Consider the following 25,027-nt stretch of genomic DNA (forward strand, 5'->3'; position numbering starts at 1 on the left):
GATCAGTGACACAACATCTACATTTAATTCATTTTAAATTCAGGCTGTAACACAACAAAATGCGGAAAAAGTCAAGAGGGTGAATACTTTCTGAAGGCACTGTATTCTGCTGCTGTATTCTGCTCTGGGTGGCAGGCAGCCTAGAGGTTAAGAGCATTGATGATGTCAGTTACGGCAGCCACTCCCCACATCTCTCTGATTCAGAGGGGTTGGGTTAAATGTGGAAGAATGCACATTCTGTTTGAATGCATTCAATTGTGAAACTGACTAGGTATCCTGTTTCCCTGCTATTCTGCTTCATCTAGCCATTGGTTAAAAACAATATCTGAAAATGGAAATGATAGACAGCGAATATCGCCGGAGGTGATCCAAGTAGCCAGAATAAGATGTATGAGAGAAGCGAGGCATTTCAGTAAAATCACTTCCTGCCCCCAGACAGTTCAGGATTTTGTTCATTATAACCATAGCGATACCGCATGGGGTTATGGGTAAACAAATATTGATTTCTACAATAAGACTAATTACATTGGACATACTGTTGTAGTACGATGGCGCACAATATCTATTCACACCACATATGCTGGCACTCCGCATGTTGACACTGTTTAGCGCTGTAATGGTTTTTGTACTCATTTTCTGAGGGGTACAGCATTTTTTGAAGGTCACCATTATGATGCCAGTGTTTGCATCGCAGTGTTGTGCATTTGGGGGCAGTCTGATGCAGTTAGCGGGATGTCCAGATTGCTAATTGACATTGAAAAGCACCATGGAATGTGGCGCCCAATTTCCTCTCGCAAATGTTTTCTCTTGTCGAGCTTCAGACATGACTTTGTTTTTCACTGCATTCTATTTGCACCGGCTGCTGCTGGTGTTGGCAGACCAAGGTTTTGGTAATCTGGCATGCCAAGATTAGCTAAATCTCAAATGCTAATAATCCCAGGGACAAAGATGCTATGAATGTGATCAGCTGTGAAAATTGGACTGACACTGATTTGTTTAGTCAGTGGAAGAATGATCATGAATGATACAGTTGCTATATACAGTAGTTGGCCATTTTCCCATTCATGATTATGACTGTGTCCTTATGTGACTGACTGGGGTTCAAACCTGTGGCTCCTGTGTGCCAGTGCATGTACAGTGCATGTACAGTGCATGTACAATGCATGTACTGTGCATTCGGAAAGTATTCAGGCCCCTTGACCTTTTCCACATTTTGTTACGTTACAGACGTATTCTAAAATATATTAAACTGTTTTGTTTTAAGGAGTGGCTTCTGTTTGGCCACTCTACCATAAAGACCTAATTGGTGGAGTGCTGCAGAGATGTTTGTCCTTCTGGAAGGTTCTCCCATCTCCACAGAGGAGCTCTGGAGCTCTATCAGAGTGACCATCGCGTTCTTGGTCACGTCTCTGATCACGGTCCTTCTCCACCGATATCTCAGTTTGGCCTGGCGGCCAGCTTTAAGAAGAGTTTTGGTGGTTCCAAACATCTTCCATTTAAGAATAATAGAGGTCACTGTGTTCTTGGGAACCTTCAATGATGCAAAATAATTTTGGTACCCTTCCCCAATCTGTGCCTCGACACAATTCTGTCTCGGAGCTCTACAAACAATTCCTTTGAGCTCATGACTTGGTTTTTGCTCTGACATGCACTGTCAACTGTGGGACCTTATATAGACTGGTGTGAGCCTTTCCAATCATGTCCAATCAATTGAATTTACCACAAGTGAACTTCAATCAAGTTGTAGAAACATCTCAAGGATGATCAATGGAAACAGAATGCACCTGAGCTCAATTTCAAGTCTTATAGCAAAGGGTCTGAATACTTATTTAAAAATTGTATTTCTGTTTTTTATTTTCATGAAATCTAAAAAAAAATCTAAAAAATGTTTTTGCTTTGTCATTATGGGGTATTGTGTGTATACCCCATTGATGAGGATTTAAAAAAAATCTATTTTGGAATAAGGCTGTAACATAACAAAATGTGGAAAAAGTCAAGGGGTCTGAATACTTTCCCGAATGCACTGTATTAGCCTGCTGAGCTAACACCTAGGCCTGGTCACAGAGTCAACGCAGACAAATTAACTCATGTTACACTAAGAGCACTCTCACCATGGTGTACAATGAAAGCAATTGACTCTTTGTTATGTATTGGGGTTGTGCCGCAGAGCATTATGGGGGTTGAATGTGTTGAGATAAGCACGTTCTAGATAAATGGTTGAACTGATTCCTGTCTCCCATCCCATCATTATTGAATTGTTATAAAGACATGGTTATATAACCAACAAAACATAACATAAAAGACAGGTGACGAGGAAGTATGAAAATAAGGGAACTATTCTGTCGGGAAGAAGTCGGTTTCTACAAGTTTAAAACTTATTCTCCATGGTAGCACAGTGTATTACTAGCAGAGGCAAGTTCTTAGTCGAGCTAGCTAGCTAAGAGTGAGTTATTATCATCATGGACAACAAAAAAGGATCTGACACAAGCGTCGGAGTGGGAAAACAATGTGATTAAAAAGGGAGGAATGAGTAAAGGAAAGAACATTTACTGTGAAGACAAATTTGGAATTAAAAACTGCTAAATGAAAGAACTTAAGGATGAGACGTCAGTGAGTGAAATGAGTGAAGATACGTAGCTGAGGAAAATATTGACTTGAGTGACAATCAGGAGCCTATTGAGAAACAAAAAATTTATGGAATTGTTGGAAGCATGATGAAAGTGTTGAGCAGTGGAGCTCATATTCAGAACGTTTCGGATATTTTGTTGTATTTTATTAAGGAAGAGGGAGAATTGGTGACAATGTTTGCTGCTGCATTAATAAATAAACTATCAGAGCACTGTGAGTTTAATGATGTTCTAAATGACACCATTAGAGAAAGACTGGTATGTGGGCTAGGGAGTGAAGCTACACAAAATAGTCTATTGACTGAAAGTAATCTGACCTTGGCAAGGGCCATTGAAATCAGCGTGTCCAAGGAACTAGCTGCTAAAGAGGCTCAGCAGTTGAGTTCATCAGGCCGAGTGCACAGAGTTGGAACTGAAAATCAGAGACAGGGAAATCAAGGAAACTGCTTCCGCTGTGGCAAGAGGGACATCAGTCATCTATTTATACGCTGGTGTAAGGACATGGATTGCAGAGTCTCTGGTAAAAAAAAAAGTCCCCACATCGAACGAGATTGCAGAAACAAGAAAATCTTGGAGAAAACGTCAGACTGAAAATAACTAAGGGACATTCCAGTGAAAGAAAAAGGGACATTGTTCACGCTGTTGAGCAGGAGAACACTGAGGTGAGTGACTCTTCAGATGAGGAAGTCACACTGAATATACTGACTGCTGCTGGTGCGCAGCATGGGTACTATGTCTGTCCCTTGCTAGAGGGGCACCTGGTGCGTATAGAGATTGACACAGGGGCAGCTGTGTCCTGTGTCAGATAGTCTACAAAAAGACACTAAAACACCTCCCACTTCAGCCAGCACACATTGTGTTAAAGACTTATACAGGTGAATCTGTCGCGGTGAGAGGCATCACTGAGGTGATAGGAGACTATCCATCACTACTGGGATGTTCATGGCTGGAGAAAATCACACTGGCCATCAGTGCTACAATGACATATGGAGACACAGGCCTCTTAAAGAAACATGGAGAATGATTTAATGGAGAGCTGGGTAGCATGAAAGACATTACAGTGAAGCTTAGCATTAAGCCAAACAGCAAACCAAAGTTTCTGAAAGCACCTTATGCTATGAGACGAAAACTCAAGGCTGACTTGTACGCTTAGTCAAGAACAAAGTACTGGAGCCAGTCAGAGTGGGTGAATGGGTAATACCATCATACCAGTCCTTAATAACAAGGATGGTATATGTGGAGAATATGTGGATATGTGGAGACTTTAAATCAGGATATGTGGAGACTAAAGTCACAGCTAGCGCTGTGTTGTCCGCTGAGCAGTATCCACTACCACAAAAGTTCAGCAAAATCGACCTCTGTCAAGCCTACCTGCAGATGCACATGCAGTAGATGAAAAGTCAAAGGAGCTGCTCGTCTATCATTTTAAGCGCTGTTCCGAACGGTGATGGACCTAATCTTGAGTGGATTGCCAGGAGCACAATGCTACCTGAAATGACATCCTCATTACTGGAAAGGACAAGGAGGACCATCTCCAGAACTTGAATGCAACCTTACAGAAATTGAAGGACTACGTACTGTGAGTTCGTAAGTACAAATGTGCATTCTTCAATTCCTCAGACACGTCTTTAATGCAACGGGCCTCCACAAGTCTCCGTTCAAGGCGCGCACCATGATGCGTTGACTTGTAAGGTTGTTCATAATTGCCGTTCATAGGAATAGGAATAATTCATGTAGGAGGGGAGGAGTTGTTGTGTATTGGGGTTGTGCCGCAGGGCATCATGGGGGTTGTTTTGAGATGAGCACGCTCTAGATAAATGGTTAAACTGATTCCTCTATCCCGTCTCATTATTATTGAATTGCTATAAAGACGTGGTTATGAAACCCATGAGACATAACATTCTTGTGCACTGCACTTAAGACAAGGTCTTGTTGATGGAAAAATCTATTGACTTTACAAGATCATTTAGCCCAGGGCTCTCCAACCCTGTTCCTGGAGAGCTACCCTCATGTAGGATTTCGCTTCAACCCCAGTTGTAATTTACACGATTCAGCTTATCAACCAGCTAATTGTTAGTATCGGGTACAGGATGGTAGCTCTCCAGGAACAGGGTTGGAGAGCTCTGATTTAGCCTATTTAGCTGCCTCTGTAATAATTAATTGAAATTCGAGAGTTTAGGACTATAAGGTTCTATCTGCATTTTTCTCCAAATGTTGTTATTGACAGTCTTGTTCTGTTCGATGTTATCTGCCTATTTAGTATTCTAAAAACCCCAATTCATGTTTTTCACATTCAAAAGAATACAATATACAATTGCTGACACCATTCAAATCCTCTTTTTGCAGATAAAACCTTATAGTCCCAAGCTCTCGAATTGTATAGTGTGTGTGACATTGTGGGCCACCACCCTGCTCACTACAAGTCCCATTAGCCTACAATCAGGCCACAGCACAGGTGCATGCAATTATGGCTTGTCAAGCTTTGCTGACAGCTTAATGCAGCTGTCAATCACGACAACTATCAACAAAGGACTGCAGCCACTTTTTGGCCTGATATTTGAAGTTTATGTTGTACTTCGGTGAAGTTTTGTTTTGTTGTTTTACATTTGAGTTCTGCGGTTTTTGTATGATGACAATTTCTTAACATAGTTAGGTGGATACCACCTGGGCTGGGTAATACCCATACAGGTAGATAGAGGACTCATCTTTATAGCTGTACCATTATAGTGTCTGTAACACAATGGGCAGTACCATTGAGGCTACAACCCATAGAGCCCCACAGTGGAGGTGTCATAATACCCATAAAACCTAGCAGTCAAACAGGGAAATGGTTCCAATCCACACCTCACCACACATCAGCTATCACAGTGGAGAGGTGAGGACTACTTTATGCCAATTATGAATCAGGAGTATCTGTAAATAAATGTAACCTCCAATGGTGGATACACTTAGCTCGATTGTCGACTGTGTTTCAGTGCAGTGTGAGTTTCTCTTGGAGTCAGTAGTTGGCAATATTGAGTGTCAAACTCATTCCATGGAGGGCCCAGTGTCTGCAATTTTTTGTGTTTTCCTTTCAAATAAGCCCAAGACAACAAGGTGTGGGGAGTTCCTTACTTGTTGACCTTAATTCATCAATCAAGTACAAGGTAGGAGCGAAAACCTGAAGACACACAGCCCTCCATGGAATCAGTTTGACACCTGTGTCATATGCAATGCTTTGAAATGTGTTGGGCAGTCAGCTTGTGTGGTCTACAACCCTCATGGGATTGTCATTATGTAGACTGAAGGATAGTTATAGACCTACAGCTGTACATTTTCTTATGCATTTAGCAATGCGTAGAAATCATTTTCATTCCATCAAGTGATTCCATTTTGATAGGATTTTTTCTCCCTCTTATTATGACCATTTTAATTGATGAATATGGTTGTTCTAAGGGCAATCGGTTGCGGCGGGTCCTCAATTAAACAACCCATCCCCTGTACCACTGTGTACACCCCGTGTCTCACGTCTGGTTGAATTAACTATCAAGGAATAAATGATGAAATCAAACAACTGCATATCGAGCCGGGGGAAATCATTGCCATTTGTGCTCAGCAGTAAGTGCAGAAATGGCAATGGCGCAGTAATCCAATACTATTAGCTTAATAGCGTATGGCAGGCATAAAGGGGGACAATATTGGCATGTGTGTCATGGGATCCTGTGTGGTAAATGATCGAAATGAATAACATAATGCAATATAGCGACGCCCCCTCCCCTCCTCACCACATTAAAGATGGGTTATTCAGAACAGTGATGTATATCACAGAACAAAGGCCCTTCGAGCATTTAGACAGAGGCTGCTTCTCAAATGGCACCCTATTCCCTATAGAGTGCACTACTTTTGACCAGGGCTGATAGGGCTTTGGTCAAAAATACTGCACTGTATAGGGAATAGGGTGCCATTTGGGATGCAGGCCTAGCGGTGAATGATGTACTGTAGGCCTACAAAGCCTAAAGATAAAAACCCTGGCTGTCGCTGTAATTTCCTGCCAAACATATGACACCACTTGATCTAATGTCTTAATCGGAATGCATCTGCATATGCAATTTGTGGTAACTGAATAATCATTGAACATTTGATTTCTTAAGGTCTGAATTCTCTGACTCAATTATGCACATCCCACAGTGCGTTGTGAGTTGCAACACGGACGTTTGAGGGTGTAGTGCTAAATAATATTTAACAATCTACATTTGATAAACCGGACTATCTGACTCCATTTGATATCATAGTAAAACCATGTGCAATCAAGTATTATGCCTTTAGCCGACTCATATTAAGAAATGGTCATGAGAAGCACATTCTAAATACAAGTTATAATAACTATAACATTACAAGGCATTAAGCTTAAGTTCCAAAGCATTAACAGCCATTACAAGGCATTATTCTAGGCTGATCTTAAGGTTAATGTACAAGAAAAAGTATCAACTAATCAGACCTACTCAGGCCAAGGGCCTGGGTTGCATGCAAAGTTAACCTTATTCCATAGGCAGGATACAGGAGAAGAGAGAGAACAACAAACCATTCCATTTATTCCAGATCTGACTTGTTTAGTATTCAAAAACAATTGTTGACCAATCCACAGACCAAACCTAAGGTGGTACAACTAAGATATCCAATCAGATCAAACCAGCCAACATCCTCTAGGAAGGGGGTCACATCTATGTGGGATGACCTGAGGGAGGGGGTGGGCTGGTTACAATAGAGATAAGACAACATTCCTGAGAGGACTGTTGCATACGGTTTCGTCACAGTTCACTCTGAACAACTACAAGTTACCACAGATACATCTATATAGATGGCATCAGAGTCCTCCTTAGGGGACAAGTTTGAGATATAATAATACTATAGTATCCATGTCTAGTATCCATGTCTGGTATCTATCACACATTCAATGGTCAGTCCTCTGGATACAGTAGAGAGATACATTTTGGCCTCTCAGAGCGGGGAAGGCTGATTGGTCCTTGGGCATTGTCTTCTGTGTTTTGTTGAACCATTTGTCACACAGACGAAGGTGACAGAGAGCACATAGATTAGGGCCAAACCTACAAATCCCCCTTGGACAGAAGCTGTACATAATTGTGCATGAATAGCCTGTGTCCAATACAGGAAGAAACGGCCTGCACCACATGAGAGTTTATTCTTGAGTCTTCAGTCCACTTTATGCAATCCAACCTCTAGTCCCTGGGCCCATGGCATCAGGAGTATCTTCCGGGGGAGTGTTGACAATGTGCTTTACAAATGTAAATGTCCCTAGGTACACATTCCTTTAACCCTTTAGCTCAATAAAACATCTTTGTTCTTTGTTAAGGGCATAGAGATTACATCAATTATCAACATTTGGTGAAACATTATCACAGTCAAGCGTTACCAGTCACTGTTTTGCTCTGTATGATGGTCAGATCGGTTGGTCTGGGCAAATGGTAACTTCAAAGTTTATGAAGTATTAATTAGATGAATATAAAATGGAATGAAAGGCGTTTAAATGTATTATTAAAGTTACACTCTATCATGAGTGTTAAGTTATACTTTTCTTTGAGGAAGGGAAAAAGTTCAGATTGAAATAGCCTCGACCTTCTGGGAGGAGATTTGCCTTGAAAATATGAAAATCATATTCATGAGGAGAAAAAAAATCACCCCAAGATCAATTATTGAGTTTAGATGAAAAGAAACAGCATATTTCTAAGCCAACAGAGGGTCTGCGAAGTAAATGTGCCGAAATGTGTTTAGACCCGATCTGGAAGTCGAGACTTGACCGCGTCTTTATTAAACATGGATTAAATGGTATAGAGACAGAGCAGTTGTATGCAACAAAAACATTTTTTTAAACCTGACAAAATCACCTTCAAAGATAAATTAATCAAGTCACTTATCAGATGAGGATGATAGGAAAATTCTAAAATAAACTTGAGTGAAATCCAAAGCTCACCCACTGCTTGTGTAGATCAAATCGGAATAATTCAGTGAAGGATATAAGATACCCCCCTCACCTTTAACACACACATCAAGGTGGGTGTGGTCAACAGGAAGATTTTACCATATGCGCCATGTCCTCATTAACTGGTCCCTTGCACATCCACATAATCCAATTTGTCTAGCATTGTGTGTGACAACAAAGGTAGAACAGTTCAATTTAACGTGTCCAAAGCACTGAATTGCCTAGTTTTATATAAAGGTTAAAATAAAACAATGGTTGGAATTGTTTCAGCGTAAACCTAAAACAAGACATGTTAGCTGTGTGTTAGTAAGGGTGTCAGCATATTCTTTAAGCAAAATGTTCTCAAGACAGGACAGAAACATTCAACAAGTAAGACATGCAACATATACGGTAACATGGTGCAAATGTAGGCCTATATATATGGGACAAAGTGAAGGAGTTGTCTTGGTCAAGGACTTCTATCAAAGTCAGTTCAATTTTTTTTAAATAATCATAATTTCCCATTAAAAACACATTAACATCCACTGTTTTATATTGAGAGCTGAGTTTGGCATGGAAAACCAACCAGGTTGACGTGATTCCCTTTTATTGTGCACATAAAAGGGGCGTAGAGCCGAAGCAAATAAATTTGCGCAAGGACTGAGCTTTCCATATTGTCAGTGACTACCTAAAATCCAAATAAATAATCATAAACATTATGGATAAACTTTTTTGTACATACAAATGTCTTATATCGGTTGAAAGCTTAAATTCTTGTTAATCTCACTGCACTGTCCGATTTACAGTAGAATTCACACGTAAGCATGCCATGTGATTGTTTGAGGATGGCGCCCCACATCAAAAATATTTTTCCACCGGCACAGGTTTCATAAATTCACAAATAGCATTTAAATATTCACTTACTTTTTGAAAATCTTCCTCTGATTTGTCATCCAAAGGGTCCCAGCTATAACATTTAGTGTCGTTTTGTTAGATAAAATCCTTCTTTATAAACCAGAAAGTCAGTTTAGTTGGTGGCATCTATTTGAATAATCCACTCGTTCAACATGCAGAGAAAGGAATCCAAAAATCTACCGCTAAACTTTATTAAAACAAGTAAAAGTACGTTTCTATTGACTCCTCAGATACCCTAAAATCTAATCAAACTATTATACATCATACGGAAAGAAGTATGTTCAAAATGAAAACGATATTAGCAGGTGCGTCTCCTCTTCATCGCGCGCATACACGAATTTCCAAGACTGTGTCCCTGCAGTAAAACTCATTATTCTTACTCGTTTTGGAAGAAACAAGCCTGAAACTTTGAACATTGAGTGCTGACACCCAGTGGAAGCCATAGGAATTGCATACTGGGAGCTAGATGTAATTATTTCCCTATACTTTCCATTGTAAGAGCATGGGCTCTCAACAACAACAAAAATTCTGGTTGGTTTTTCTTTGGATTTTTCTCATACCATATCTATTGGGTTATAGTCTCCTACATTATTTTAACATTTCTACAAACCTCAAAGTGTCTTCTTTCCAATGGTACCAGTTATATGCATATCCTGGCTTCAGGGCCTGAGCAACAGGCAGTTTACTTTGGGCACGTCAGTCAGGTGGAAATTGAGAAAAAACTTCATCTTCATCTTTCATCTTTATAACAACAAGCAAACAAATGTAGAACAAAAATGTCTGAGCTCTGTAGCTTGGCCTGTCTGGTTGCTGGAGAAAGGCAAGGATGTGGCTGCCACCAGGGACAGAAACATTTGCATAAAGATAGGTATATTCCCGAATACAAGGTTCCAACACTTCGATGCTAGATGACCCGTCCTGTGACAGGCAGTACATTGACTGGGAGTATAAGAGTCTACACCTTGGCCGAAATGCCTGGGGGCAGGGCCCCTTCCCAAGTCCCAACCAGTTTTCACGATATGTCCTGTTTGTTTGCAGTGAGTACACTGTGTAGTGTTCTGTTTAGGGATAACATATTTAGAGGCAACAGAACATGCCTAGTTTGGGATATCCTGTCCTAGATTCAATATTAGTGGCCCCTGTAACAATTTCTTAGAATGTGTTATCTGCAGAAACCCCCCCAAGTCTAATGCTTTACTCAGGTGGGGAGCCAGAGTTGCGTGTTTGCATTGTCCGTAGCACGTCACGGTCACGTGATAGGGTTTCTTGGCCAGAACATTCATAAAATAGTTTCCACAGTCGCACTGTGTACAGCTCGAAAGGTTCTTGCGTGCCCTGCTTACAGGCCATGACCCTAGTCCAGTCTGCATGAGAAGGAGCCCCGAAGAGCGAGCAAGTTTGCTTTGAGCCACTCTAAAATGTCTGCATTGGTTTCATTGTCGACAGCTGGTCGACAATTGTGCCATGGTTGAAATCATCCGTGGCTCTCTGGGCAATTTCATTTTGAATTGAGAGCCAAAAGTGCTTCCCATACATCTCACATTTCTATACCATACACATTATACTGGGTCTTCACCTGTTCCCATTATGGTGTGAATAGAGATTTCACTGGGAATGGTCCGATGCTATTTTGGTGAGAGGTGGTCTCATTGGGTGTTAACCGGTGCAAAATGACAGATGTGCCTGCATTGTTTGCCAACGTCCTAATGACTGAAAAATGAGCTGCTACTGCCCTAAATGGACTCGCGAGTCTATGAGGAGTACAGCAGCGGCTGAGAGTTCGAATATGAGGTCGGCAGAAAGTGTTTTCCCGGAGTGCAGCTGCGCTCTCCACTGTTGCCTGAGAGGCCAACACCACTTTTTTCTAGCACTTTACATTGACGCTCTAAGGGGGCAACATTTTCAACATTTTGCTCATGTTTATTTCAACAAGAATAGTTTTTTGGAACGCATCTCGTCAGAGAGGAGTTCTAAAATGCAAAAAAAATAAATGATTTTGTTGATTGCTCAGCAAATGCACACTAACCTCCTAGAATGTGTTTTTTCTCCACCTCCTTTTTATGCATGGCAATTGTTTAGCAGTAATCAAGTATTCGCTTGTCAGATTAATACTAAGACCATTCTTATCCTTCTTGATCAATTGTTGAGCCGAATCATGAATACAAGATTCACTTAACTGGAAAAGGTCTGTAGCTTGCACCTTATCCATTAAGTAGGCTACGTGTTCGTTATACACTGTGTACCATCTTTTGGGTGGTGGGCACTTCTTGATACACACGGGAAAACTGTTGAGCATGAAAAACCCAGCAGCGGTGTAGTTCTTGACACAAACCAATGCACCTGGCACCTACTCCCATACCCCCTTCAAAGGCACTTAACTATTTATTTCTTACCCATTCATCCTCTAAATGGCAGGCATACACAATCCATGTCTCAATTGTCTCGAGGCTTAAAAATGCAATCTGTCTCCTCCCCTTCATTTATACTGATTGAAGTGGATTTAACAAGTGACATCAATAAGGGATCATAGCTTTTACCTGGATTCACCTGGTCAGTCTGTGTCCTGGAAAGAGCAGGTGTTCATAATGTTTTGTACACTCAGTGTATATCGGGGAATTAATAATAACCTCCTGAAGCCCAGCAGTTATACAACACTGAAGGATACTTAAATGTTTTACATTAGACTTACATGCGCATGTGCACTGTTCCAAAATGCAAAAAGCTAGAAGAAAAAAATAACTCACTCGAACCGGACCAGACTTCCAGAGTTATCAATAATACTACAAATGATCCATAAGATCAAATCACATTTTATTTGTCATATGCGCCGAATACAACAGGTGGAGGCCTTACCGTGAAATGCTTGCAAGCCCTTAAACGACAATGCAGTTCAAGAAATAGATTTAAGAAAATATTTACTAAATACTTCACTAAACAAACAAATAAAATAGAAAGTAACACAATAAAATAACAATAACGAGTCTATATACAGAGGATACCGGTACTGAGTCAATGTTGCGCCTTCTTCACCACGCTGTCTGTGTGGGATGGACCATTTCAGTTTGTCTGTGATGTGCACGCCGAGGAACTTAAAACTTTCCACCTTCTCCACTGCTGTCCTTTCGATGTGGATAGGGGGGGTGCTCCCTCTGCTGAAGTCCACGATCATCTCCTTTGTTTTGTTGACGTTGAGTGAGAGGTTGTTTTCCTGACACCACACTCCGAGTGCCCTCACCTCCTCCCTGTAGGCTGTCTCGTCGTTGTTGGTAATCAAACCCACTACTGTTGTGTCGTCTGCAAACTTGATGATTGAGTTGGAGGCGTGCATGGCTACGCAGTCGTGGGTGAACAGGGAGTACAGGAGGGGGCTGAGCATGCACCCTTGTGGGCCCCAGTGTTGAGGATCAGCGAAGTGGAAATGTTGTTTCCTACCTTCACCATCTGGGGGCGGCCCGTCAAAGTCTAGGACCCAATTGCACAGGGCAGGGGTTGAGACCCAGGGCCTCCAGCTTGATGATAAGCTTGAAGGGTACTATGGTGTTGAATGCTGAGCTGTAGTCAATGAACAGCATTCTTACATAGGTATTCCTTTTGTCCAGATGTGATAGGGCAGTGTGAAATGCGATGGCGATTGCGTCGTCTATGGACCTGTTGGGGTGGTATGCAAACTGAAGTGTGTCAAGGGTGGCCGGTAAGGTGGAGGTGATATGATCCTTGACAGGTCTCTCAAAGCACTTCATGATGACAGAAGTGAGTGCTATGGGGCAGTAGTTATTTAGCTCAGTTATGTTTGCCTTCTTGGGTACAGGAACAATGGTATCCATCTTGAAGCATGTGGGGACAACAAACTGGGATAGGGAGCGATTGAATATGTCCGTAAACACAACAGCCTGCTGGTCTGAGCATGCTTTGAGTACGCGGCTAGGGATGCCGTCTGGGCCAGCAGCCTTGCAAGGGTTAACACGTTTAAATGTTTTACTCACGTCAGCCAAGGAGAAGGAGAGGGGGGGGGGGCGCAGTGCTTGATAGCGTGCCGCGACGTTGGCACTGTATTATCCTCAAAGTGGGCAAAGAAGGTGTGTAGTTTGTCTGGAAGCAAGACGTTGGTGTCCGTGATGTGGCTGGATTTCTTTTTGTAGTCCGTGATTTCCTGTAGACCCTGCCACATACGTCTCGTGTCTGAGCCATTGAATTGCGACTCCACCTTGTCCCTGTACTGGCATTTCGCTTGTTTGATTGCCTTGCGGAGGGAATAGCTACACGGTTTATATTCAGACGCATTCTCTTTCAAGATGCAACAAGAGGTCAGAGGTCGCCATTTACTGTAGCGCTAAATAATACTTAACGATCTACGTTTGATAAACCTGACTATCTGACTCCATTTGATATTATAGTAAAACCATGTGCAATCAAGTATTATGCATTCAGCTGACTAATATCAAGAAATGGTCATGAGAAGCGAATTCTAAATATAAGTGTATTTAATTACTTTGTCAAATGAATGGATTCACATACAAGGCATGACACTTAAGTTACAAAGCATTAACATTCATTACAAGGAATTATTCTAGGCATACAGATCTTAAAGTTAACTTAGATAAAGCATGAACTAATCAGACATTCTCAGGCCATAGGCCTTGGTAGCTCACAAAATAAACATGTCCATACAACCTTATTCCATGGGCAGGATACAGGAGAAGAGAGGGAACAACAAACCATTCCATTTATTCCAGATCTGACTTGTTTAGAATTCAAAAACAATTGTTGACCAATCCACAGACCAAACCTAAGGTAGTACAACTAAGATATCCAATCAGATCAAACCAGCCAACATCCTCTAGGAAGGGGGTCACATCTATGTGGGATGACCTGAGGGAGTGGGTGGGCTGGTTACAATAGAGATAAGACAACATTCCTGAGAGGACAGTTGCATACTGTGTCGTCAGAGTTCACGTCGGAACAACTACAAGTTACCACAGAGATTATACAGTACATCCATATAGATGGCATCAGAGTCCTCCTTAGGGGATATGTTTCAGATACAGTATATACTAGACATGAATACTATAGTATTATCAGTCCTCTGGATACTGTAGGGAGATACGTTTTTGGCCCCTCAGAGAGGGGAAGGCTGACTGGTCTTTGGGCATTGTCTTTTGTGTTTTGTGTTTTGAGCCATTTGAGCCATTTGCCATGCGGTCGAAGGTGACAGAGAGCAAATAAATTAGGGCCGAACCTACAAGGGTCTCCGTCTCTCAATGCCATCCTCTCTTGATGCCCAGTATAATGGCCATGTGTAACCCGTTAAAGGTTAGTCAAAAGGCCTCTCCACTCGCATCCCTGTCAGAGGGGTGGCCTATATTTTCATAACCTTGTCACTTTCATTGCGCCATCAATCTCGAAAAAGGTCAGCCGAGTCTTGCCTGTGCCGAATGGAATGAGGGGCCCGGGGTTAATTGAAAGACCGTGCGTCGGTGTATATCCAATCCCCCTCCCACCGAAGAGCTGATGAAATGTGGAGGCGCCGCCACGCCGACGCCTGGCACTATCCGACACTTTAAACCCATCAGGGCGTTTAATGCAATCCTACCCTCTCACGTAACGTGGGAAACGCTCTCCTTCTCTCTCCTTCCTCCTCACCGCCTTTTATAATTTTGGGGTTTTACAATTTCCTCTGACGCTCCTTGTTAGTTTCTCTCTTCCCCCTTACTACTGTTCCGCCAGGCTTGAAATTAGCACACTTTAGCAGGTATGTGGCGCCACATAGCGTTTGAGCACGCCCTGGCTCATACACACAGACACACGAGAATACACCTGGCCACCACTCAAAAGCATGGACATACAGGAATATAAGCATTATCAGTTTACATGAATGAGCAGTATTTGTGTGAAACAACTTTAGCCTGACATTGTTAACAGGTCGAGCAAGGCGCCGTACCTTTGCCGCTTTCCGTTGCCTTTCCTGCCGCCATGCTCGATAATGGCAAATAAAAAGATAAACAGATAAAGCCCTGATGGAATGCAGCGTTGTAGCGATAGGGGGGGGGGGGGGGGTGTCCAGGCTGATCCATGGCCTCTATTATAGCCAGTGTTTAGTGACTCCGACACCCTGGATGCCAGGCGGTGCTCTCCCCACTTATGTGTGCAGTTGCCTGGTGCATTTGTCAATCGCATCCAATGTGTAGCTGTGGAAAGAGGGAGAAAGTGTGTATGTACATGTTGGTTTAGTTTCTGTATTTCTATGAATGTGTCTGTGGGGGTGTACATACATTTATACCAGTGAGTATCCATGCTCACTGGTATAAATTGTGCATGTACGTGCACGTGCATGTGCTTGTTGCATCTACTCGTATGCACGTGCACATTGAACGTGTGTGAGTATGCACTCTCCCTCATCGTATCCAATTACTCCAGTGAAGGGATGCCTATCTCTCAGAGCAGAAGTGACCGTCAGAGACGGGTATCTGCGTCCCAACTGGTACCTTATTCCGTTTATAGGGCACAACTTTTGCCCAGGGCTCATAGGGCTCTGGTCAAAAGTAGTCCAATATACAGGGAATAGGATGCCAATTGGGACATATCCCCAGTGTGATTTAAGCCACAACCCCACCAGATCCAACCCCTCAGAGGCCGAACAGAGCAGAGACATGACAAAACCATACGTCAGTCTGATTAGGACATTCCAGCTGCTAACCGCCGCTGGCTATACTTTCCTAATTAGCGTGATTACAATTCATTACCAAAGGAGACGTGGGATTTTGTCCCGGGATCAGTCCACAGCTCAAAGTTTTGACACTTCCCAATTCAACAGATGGAGGCCTCACTTAAGTTCTCTGACTCCCTGAAGATGGATAGACTGCTTCTCAAATGGCATCCCATTCCCTACAAGGTGCACTACGTTAGACAAGAGCCCTATGGTCAATAGGGATTAGGGTGGCATTTAGGATGTAGACATCAAATCAAATCAAATTTTATTTGTCACATACACATGGTTAGCAGATGTTAATGCGAGTGTAGCGAAATGCTTGTGCTTCTAGTTCAGACAATGCAGTAATAACCAACGAGTAATCTAACCTAACAATTCCACAACTACTACCTTATACACACAAGTGTAAAGGGATAAAGAATATGTACATAAAGATATATGAATGAGTGATGGTACAGAACGGCATAGGCAAGATGCAGTAGATGGTATAGAGTACAGTATATACATATGAGATGAGTAATGTAGGGTATGTAAACATAAAGTGGCATAGTTTAAAGTGGCTAGTGATACATGTATTACATAAAGATGGCAAGATGCAGTAGATGATATAGAGTACAGTATATACATATACATATGAGATGAGTAATGTAGGGTATGTAAACATTATATTAAGTGCCATTGTTTAAAGGGGCTAGTGATACATTTTTATATCCAAAAAAGACATAGGGCTATGGCAGTGTTGGATGGTGATCAGATTAGTGAAATGTTGGAATTGTCTTAGCGTGTTGTGCAGGGTTTTCCAAACTCGGCCCACGGGACCCCTAGGGGGTGCATGTTTTAGTTGTTGCCATAGCAATACACAGCTGATTCAAATAATCAATGCATCATCAAGCTTTGATCATTTGAATCAGCTGTGTAGTGTTAGGGCAAAAAACTAAACGTGCACCCACTAGGGGTCCCGAGGACCGAGTTTGAGAAACGCTTGTGTTGTGACTAGAGGCTGTCATGACATTGTACATGGAGATATTGTACTGTATCTATAGGCCTCCTGAAGACCTGGTTGTATGCTCAACTAGCTGTTGTTTCCCACAAGTAACATTGTCTTTGTGTGTTATTACCCTCATATATAATGTGTGTGTGTGTGTGTGATGGACAGTTTTTTCCACCTCATTTTCTATTAGCTGTTGAGTCCAGAAAAAGAGGTATGCAAGGGGAGGAGGAAACGCTGGGCTTGAGGAAGCTAATCCAAAGCATGGGGGAGGAGATAGGAAAAGCAAATGGGGAGAATGGAGAAAGAGGGAAGACGAGGGAAGTAGACGAGTTAGAGAGGGTGTGCGTCCCAAATGGCACCCTATTTCCCTAATAAAAAGCTCATTTAGACCTGGGCCCATTAGAGCTCTGGTCAAAAGTAGTGCACTATATAGGGTGCAATTTGGGATGCATACAGAGAAGTGGAGGAGAGAACAGAGGAATAAGACAGTCCTCATCTACATTCCACAGAGAGACCTATCAGGCTATCCATGGGTGACCACGACCCACCGAGCACGGTGCCTTCAAATCTCACGTAGCACGCCACTGCCTGCCTGCCAGCTCCAGTCATCCGTGACCGCCGCTTTAATTGACCAACACTCGAGATGCAACACCGTGGAGGGAGAGGCGTGGAGGCATGGGGGCACTCTCCTTCATCAGGCCTGACATTAAGAAGGTTTCGTATTGCACCAGGGTCTCAAATGTAATTACTTTCCCTCTCCCTCTCTCTTGTTTTTTCTCTCTCTCTTCCTCTCGCGGTGTCTTTCTCTCACCCAGTCTCTCTTTCCCCTCCCTCCTGCCTCACTCCCCTTTTTTCTCTTTTTTCAAAGTCTCTCTCATCCTCTTTCTCCTCTCTCCCTCTCTAACCAGCCCTTGTCACTCAACCAGAAACTTCAACGCTTTCTTCCTCCGTGGTCCATGGTTACTTAAGGCCTGACATCTGTGGAACAGGCACTGATTATGAAAAATTAGCTCCCTTTACGAGCCTCTACGGTGAGCGACACCACAGCCAGGGCCCCACGCACACAGCACACATACATCCAAATGTTTTGTACCTGCTCCAGTGGTTCTGTTTGGAAACTGCCTTTCAGCTAGCTCCGCCATGAATCCTAGAAACCATCCCAGATCAAAATTCACCATCGACCTGGAGGTTATATTTGTAGTGGTGGAAGACAAAAGTATTGAGGTTGATGGAGGTGGCTAATAAATGGAAAGCATAGCAGCGATAGTGCAGACCTCGGGAGTATCCCTCGACAGTTTGCTTTGTAATGTACGTCAGTGCATTCCTCTGGGCTTTTGCATCCAAAGAGCTCTGTTTTGAATCAGCAGAAGGACGTTAACTGAATGGGCAAGGGGAGAGCGTCTATCCACTTTGAGAAAATGTGTTGAATGACTGGCAACGGCACCTTTTGTGTATGTTATCGTGTACTGTACGGCAATCACATCACTCAGTCTTCCAATCTTGACTCATTCAAAGCGAACGCATAAACCACTCAACGTGTCATATCCTGCATACTGTAAATGTACTCTATACATCATCAGTCTACTCTAGAGTGAGCAGCATGGTATAATCGTATTAAATGTTCTTACCTTCTACTTACAGTAGCAACAGCAAATAAATGGATCATGATTGTGCAATGTACTGCAGTTCAAGGCCTACACTGTAAAAAGTGAAACCTAAGCAAGCCTAAATCTCCTATTTTGAGTGATAATTGAAAAGAAAAACATATTTTAAGTGAATTTTTTCCTTAAGTGAATTATCACTCAAAATAAGAGATTTAGGCTTGCTTAGGTTTCACTTTTGGCAGTGTCCCCCCAATCATCCTCCACACTGGTATTCAAACTACGTACTTAGCACATCACCACATACTCCCATACCAGCAGCCCTCTAAGTGAAATGCCATTATCCTTCCAAGCTGAAGCCGCCCAGTTACCCAGCTGTCAACCTTGACAATGCAATTTCACACATCTGTCATTCAGCAGCCACACACTGATCTCCCAGTGCTCTCCAGCACTTCTCAATGACTGGATTGGCATCCCCAGTCTCTCTCTCAACACAACACAGTACAACACGCGACACGCTCTCTACCAAATAGGATTCCCCGAGCCTTCCAACAATGCCTCATCCTTCCAGAGCTCCTGGCATCGCCGTTGTCAATTCCCTGTTGGAGGCAAAACGGACGCTATTAGCAGAGCCAAAGGGGCATTCGACATAAATGATAACAAAGGCTTAATCGGCCCGTAGTGTAGGTTCAGATGAGCTCCCTGCTGCCTGAGTGCCTAACGCACACAAAACCAAACCCATTTGTGTCATCTTTAAACAGATGGCAGTGGGATATGTTTTAGTATATATTAATGAAAGGAGGCCCAGTACCGCATGAGGAATTTGTCTTTCTGACAATACCGCCGTTGGTTGTCCACCGTCCCTATTGAGGACTTACCAAAGTTTTCCTTGCATCGATTTTTTTACATAAGTTATTGTAGCTCTGGCCTGGGGGAGAAGTCATTTTTTAAGGCCGGGTGGACGTGCTTTGCGGTGGTCACAACATTTGAACCCCAGAGGTAGAGATAGCAGTGTGGCATTCAAATGGCACCCTATTTTCCAGGTCAGAAATAGTGCACTATGTAGAGAATAGGAGGCCATTTGGCCAATGTCAACGTCAAAATGGGGAACACTCACAGGGGATGCTATACATGGGGCCCTATTTGAAAGTGGTTTGGAGACAGAATGTTCTTATCAGTATCAGCCCTTATTGGTCAAAATAGTATTCCCCCCCCCCCCCCCCCTTCAAATACTGTACAGGTGCTCAATATGCGTAGTCTGGCCCAATGGAATAGTCCCAAAAGTGTACTCACTGCTAACTAAAGTTTTCTTCGAAAAGATGGAGTATGGATTATTATCAATCCGTTTAACATGTTTTTGGGCTGTTGTTAAAATTCCTCTCCCCACACCTGTGTTGAATCATCATATTAGCCTGGAAACAACAACAACAACAACGAGTCCACCTTTTCTCACAATGCTGCTGAATGAGTCATGTCTTCGGATCTTTTTCGGGTTTTAAGTTATTCAATAACGCAAGCTCACGTTTATGAATAATTTGCAATGTTTTGGAAACAGCCAGCTGCGGTGTTAGCTTGTGGCCATGCGTTTGCCTCGTTTCCCCGACACCCCGCTGCGCGTCGACAACACTCTTCCCCCCCATAGACTTAGCAGAAAACGTTTAGGTACTTAGTTCACTAGACAGTAAAGTGAGAAAATTCAAACCCAAAATAAACCGGCATGATTCTCACCATGTCTGTATTTGTATGTACACATTTAGGAATTCATCAATGGTTTTGATTTATATTAAGCTTTTCCAGGTGCTCAAAGCATTTTACATTGTTTGGAGGAAAATGTACTTCATCAACCTGTTAAACTCTGATCTTACAGCTGGCAATGACATGAGAATCTCCACAACCCCCCCCGCCTCCCCCATGAAGGCCATAAATCCATGTGCTATGGTCATATTCATAGAGTATGCAAAGTAGGTCAAGCCACCAAAAGTACAAGCATTTAGTAATCATGGAAAGGGTACAACCTGACAGTAATTGTGCATTTCCCTCTCCATCCATATTACCTCGTTTGCATCCTCCCCATGCACCGTTGATCTAGCTCATTGTTTAATTGTTTACAACAGGAAAAGTGAATAGGAAAATATGTTTGGAGTTTCCTCACCTGTGCCTTATATTACAAAACGAACCCCTAACTTGAAAGCCCCGATTGCTAGTGTCATTTTAAGATGTCAGGCTTGAAAATCCGTTCAGCCATTTTGTCTCAGTGACTCACTACCCAAACCAGACACAACTGGTTCTGCAGTAAGTGGCTAAGAGGCATCATGGGATCTCCTACTGCTCTCTAGTGTATGAACTGGGAATCATACAGGGGATATATCAATGGATAGGTAAAGGCTTCAGCATTCTCCTCATATGTATGCAAATTATTCCTGTAAGATGACAAATGCAGGCATGCACAAGCCCTACACTTTTAAAATGGCTGTGTTCCTCAGGGAATTTGCACATGTTTAGAGAGGTAAAAGATTTGGGGAAAAATTACATTTTAGAACAGTAATTGGTGACATTTTATTTCGAAACTAGACTCAGGCTCTGTATTTTTCACCTTTATCGGAATCTTTCAGTTATTGCCTTTCTAACAATACTAAGCATCTGTGGGACTTACAGCTTCGAAACAGAAAAGTACTTTATGAGGGTAGAATACAATATTATGCATTGTTTACAAATATTTCCCCAGAGGGCTTCAGAGTTTGAGGTTTTTAACATGAATCCACTATCGACAAGAAGAACCAAACTGCACAGAGCAGTGGGCCTGGAAACTGAAGATCTGGCCAGTGGAAGTTGGGTGCTGTGGATTTGTGACTTCAGGAGCTGCTGAAAGCTAGTGGCCCTGGCTGAAGGCTCCAGCTGGGTCCCAATGTTGTCAAGAAGGAGGCTGGGGGAGGTATAAAGAGGAGTGGATCTGGGATGCCATAATCCACTGTTGACTCTTCTTGAGTTGTGGCTCAATCAACAAAATGTTGATGGTGGAAGGTGCCCTCTTGAAACCCCAATGACCTAGATGTTTCATGGGTGTTGGTGCTGCTGAAAACTCAGGTTTTCCAGGTTGTCCTGTGGCGAGTTCAACAAGGCGTCTGTTTGAATAGAATGTCACTTAATTATTTTTTTGCCGCATTTTAGACCCGAAACAGATACTGACGTTAGTTCCCCAGCAATCCAGATCAAGTTAGTTAAAATTAGCTAGATGGAATTTTCTTCCCATTAAGCTAGCTAAACACCATTCCTCTGTTCCTCTGTCACAATAGTACCTAGCTAGTTAATTAGCTAACTTAACTAGCTAGCTAACTTTTCAATGATGGAAAGTCATCATTTATGAAGTAGACCTACTTTAGGAACCCCTGCATATAACGTCATAGAGATAGCTAGCTAGCTACTACCCTTATCGCCAAGGAGATTCCCTCCATCTCAATCATGGCAATGCAGGTAATCCCAGGTTGCCGTTAAATGCAATCCCTAGCCTGGCTGACATGACTCACTTTGGTTTGGTATCACCCAGACTAGGGAATCCCATGTTGTCTTCACAAATGATGACAGGCAAAATGTCCTTTCTATGAAAGCTACCTAGCTAGCTACTACTTGCAACCATCATCTAACTATTAGCTAGTACTCCATCATTTTAATCACCCAGGGCTAGACAGCTAAACCCTTTTGGATGCTAGCCTATTGCTGTCATATACCCTAGCCTACATGCAAGAACCAAATCCCAATTCATTACAGCTGTTACCCATTTTTTTTTACCTCAGTTTAATGCACTTTATCCATGTTATATGCCTTGTACACCAGTAATCCATTTTTTTATTTACTCCCCAGGTGGTCCCAGAAAGAAGAACAAGCTCCAGATGGCTGTGTGGGAGGTGTCGTCCATGGTCACAAGGCACATGGAGGAGTCAGAGAGGCGCTTCTTCGAGGAGGAGATGAGGTGGGACGCTGACAAAAAGCATGGTAGAGAAACCTAACAACCGACTTACAGAATTCAGAGGAAGAGGCTAATGCAGACGGGCACCATACAGACGAACATGGTGCTAGAGTTGGGGAACATGTTGAAAAATCTTTCAACAGCCAGCACAACTTCAATCACCTTCTATGTACAGGTGCTATTTACCTCCCCAGGGCTGCCGCTTCACTCAGCCACCATCCATTTCCACATCCATCACAGTCAATCAATTAATTGCAAGCTGCCTGCCTGCTGCGTGCAGATCCCTCTCCACTCTCTCCTAAAATGTGTTCGTTTGTTAAATACCATAACTAATACGTACCAAGACATTTAGAAAGAAAACACATCTGGCTACCTTTCCATTAAAAAAAACTTCAAAACAACAAAATAGTGAATGATAGTGTTGCGACCTGGAGTAAGAGTGAAGTAACTCTTCTTCATCTAACGGTAGATGAGTTAATAACTGCCCAAATTGACAGGACCGCCAGGGACTCAGCTGTCTATGGGCAGCTGGAAAGGCTTTTGGCAGACCGAGGAATCACTGAACAAAAACCCCCAAAATCATTTCAAAACTGAAGTCACAACATCGGGGACAACAATAATATAAGTGGTCGGATCAGGAAGGCCCACTTTGATCTGTTCGGTCAGATTTGGGGGCACCAGGTCAGTGCTCAGCCAGTCAATTTAATGGGGGCTAACCTGCTACCAGAGCAAGACTAGGCGGAATTAATGTGTAAGGACACAGACACAATATTGACACCTCGTTAGAGGTATCGCTCACATCATCTTAAGCAGGGCCATCATTGAGCGTTAAGGAACAGCTAACGTTAGTTCGCCAGCAATCCGGATCAAGTTAGTTAACATTAGCTAGCTGGAATTTCCTTCCTATTAAGCTAGCTAAACACCATTCCTCTGTTACAATAGTACCTAGATAGTTAACTAGCTAACCTAACTAGCTAGCTAACTTTTCAAGGATGGAAATTCTGTCTGTCATCATTTATGAAGTAAACCTACTTTAGGATCCCATGCATTTAACGTCATAGAGATAGCTACCTAGCAAGGAGATTCCCTCCATCTCTATCATGACAATATAGGGAATCCCAGGTTGGCGTTAAAGACAATCCCTAGCCTAGCTGACATGAACCACTTTGGTTTGGTACATGCCAGAATAACTAGGGAATCCCATGTTGTCTTCACAAATGATGACAGGCAAAATGTATTTTCTATGAAAGCTACCTAGCTATCTACTACTTTCAACCATCAACTAACTATTAGCTAGTACTCCATCATTTTCATCATCCAGGGCTTGCTAGCTAAGCCCTTTCTGGATGCTAGCCTATTGCAGTCCTGTAGGTTAGCCTACATGCAAAAAATGGCCCGGTTTAAATGTTCTTTATCCATGTTCTATGCCTTGTAAACCAGTAATACATTTCTTTATTTACTCCCCAGGTGGTCCCAGAAAGAAGAACAAGCTCCAGATGGCTGTGAGGGAGGTGTCGTCCATGGTCAAAACACACTTGGAGGAGTCACAGAGGCACTTCAAGGAGGAGTTGAAGTGGGACGCTGAATGAAAAGCATGGCAGAGAAACCTAACAACCGACTTACAGAATTCACCATATAGACTAACATGTTGAAAAATCTTTCAAACAGCCAGCACAACGTCAACTACCTTCTATGTACAGGTGCTATTTACCTTCCCCAGGGCCGCCGCTTCACTCAGCTACCACCCATTTGACCACCCATTCCCTTCCACCATACATCTCCTCATCCAAAATGACCCCAGGAAGAGGCGGAAGAGGGGCCACAACTGTATTTTCGTTAACATACACAAAATAGATGACATGGATAATAATCATTCTTCTGCTGTTCAATTGATGAATAGTTTTGTTTATTTTTATTGTTACAAGATAACTAGATTTAAAACAATTTGAAAATAAACAATTTGAAAATAATAATATGGAATGTACTAGTAGATGTACTAGTTTTTACATATACCTACAATTTAAATAATCATTGAACTAATACATTCGTTTTTTATGTTTGTTATAAAATAATTATAGATTTAAAAAATCTTTATGAAATGAGACAACATTGTGAACATTTTATCCTGGAGTAGTTCAAGACACAAGACAGTTAATTTAAAATGCAAATTATTAACCCATAAGAGTGGTCTTTTGCAGCTCAGTTAATAAGGCATGGTGCTTGTAACACCAGCGTAGTGGGTTCCATTCCCATCACCAACTATATGT

The 25,027-nt window shown here is 42.4% G+C and overlaps 1 long non-coding RNA gene across 2 annotated transcripts; it reads left to right on the plus strand.

Moving 5' to 3' along the window:
• The first annotated feature begins 5,138 nt into the window (after window positions 1–5,138).
• Window positions 5,139–24,740, plus strand: LOC139577866 (uncharacterized). 2 transcript variants are annotated; one of them, XR_011675448.1, is made up of 4 exons: window positions 5,228–5,502; window positions 17,705–18,226; window positions 22,655–22,763; window positions 24,228–24,740. It is a non-coding gene; the product is annotated as an uncharacterized lncRNA (long non-coding RNA). The 2 variants fall into 2 exon arrangements; XR_011675447.1 differs by lacking the exon at window positions 17,705–18,226 and having other exon boundaries at window positions 5,139–5,502.
• Window positions 24,741–25,027: the final 287 nt, after the last annotated feature.

Source organism: Salvelinus alpinus, chromosome 6 (genome assembly GCF_045679555.1).
Source record: "Salvelinus alpinus chromosome 6, SLU_Salpinus.1, whole genome shotgun sequence".
Classification (NCBI taxonomy): domain Eukaryota; kingdom Metazoa; phylum Chordata; class Actinopteri; order Salmoniformes; family Salmonidae; genus Salvelinus; species Salvelinus alpinus.